This window comes from Psammomys obesus, unplaced genomic scaffold, assembly GCF_907164565.1.
Source record: "Psammomys obesus unplaced genomic scaffold, mPsaObe1.curated_primary_1811, whole genome shotgun sequence".
NCBI lineage: Eukaryota > Metazoa > Chordata > Mammalia > Rodentia > Muridae > Psammomys > Psammomys obesus.
This window is the reverse complement of record NW_026596460.1, coordinates 5,318,479-5,319,864: the sequence shown is the minus strand read 5'-3', so window position 1 is coordinate 5,319,864 and position 1,386 is coordinate 5,318,479. Positions and strand designations below refer to the sequence as shown.

Sequence of the window (1,386 nt, the reverse complement as noted above, 5' to 3'; positions counted from 1 at the left end):
ACATGGAAATTATATGATGAAACATTTCAGAATCCCACTTGAATGATCAGTTTTGTGTGATGCCATTTTAATCGTGATTGATGTCTCATGTTTTTGAGAAATGATTTTACTTATTTCCATGTTTATTTGTTGCATTTAAGTTTGAAATTATTCACTAACATCTAAGTCCACTTGTTTCCAGAGTATCACCATCTCTTTAGAAATAACTGGGCTGGCTGACATTTTTTTTTTCTTGAATGAGGCAATTTATTAACCCAGCATCTTTTGTTCTAATGCTTCTTGTTAGCAACTGCTGCCTGTCCAGTGATCAAGTCCAGATTTCTCTGCCCTTGAGGTGTTAGCTTGTCGCCCTGATGTTGATCCTTTCCCACTGTTTTCAGACCCTCCAGGGCTGAGAGGACCCAGCAGGCCACACTCTTGGAGCCTCTGCTGAAGTGGCTGGGCCTGACACCATTTCTCTGCCATCCTCCATAGATCTTGGTCACTGAACAAAGCCCTGCACCACCAATGAAAGTACAGGTGGCGTGAGCCAGTTCTCATCATAGGGGCAGGCTCGTTATGTTTGGCCAGCTTGACTGTGTCCACCCATTCGGGGAATTTCAGCTTCCAGGACTTTTTGAAGAAGGCTACCAGAGCTCTGACAAACTCCTGTAGGTCTTTTACAGTAACTCCAGGCATCCTCTGGCCTCAGCGCTGCCAGCCAGGAAAAAGGGGGTGGCAGACATCTTTAATTGGAGCACTTGTGAGGCAGAGACAGAAGGAGCTCAGAATTTGAGGGCAGCCTGATCTACATGGCAAGTTCCAGGATACCTAAGACTACACAGAGCAATCCTGTCTCCAAAAAAAAAAAAAAAAAAAAAAAAAAAGGAGAAAAAATTCTAACTCATTTTCTCAGCCATACCCATGTTCTAAGTGTAGTTAGAACATGTGAACCTGATACCAGATTGAAAAAAAAAAATTAATAAGATAGAAGAGGAAGGAAACTTGAGGGAGAATCAAGAGATCAGAAGATCATGTGTTATTAAATTAATACCTGCCCACTAATTGCCATTGAATGACAAGGCAATTATTTATTTCCTATCCTACGCTGATGACTGAGCCACACATAAAAGAATGTGAACAAACCCTCTTTGTCATATTCCCCATCTCCACCCTTCCCAGGACTCAGTCCCTCCTCTGAACCACACAGCACTTTGTCCCTTCCTTCCAGCTGTTTACAGCTACCCGTCTTTCCACTATGGACCGTAAGCTCCCTGCCAGTGAGTTTCCACATTAAGCTTTTACATGCACCTCACAGTGTAGGCATAGCAAGTGTACGATAAAACATTTGTTAGATCTAAATTTGCTAACATTTCCTTGGGGTATGAAGGAGCAGGCACATCTTTG

General features: G+C 42.6%; 1 pseudogene; it reads right to left on the bottom strand.

Annotated features, from left to right (window-relative positions):
• Positions 1-253: 253 nt before the first annotated feature.
• Positions 254-678, bottom strand: LOC129669975 (40S ribosomal protein S19-like; annotated as a pseudogene).
• Positions 679-1,386: the final 708 nt, after the last annotated feature.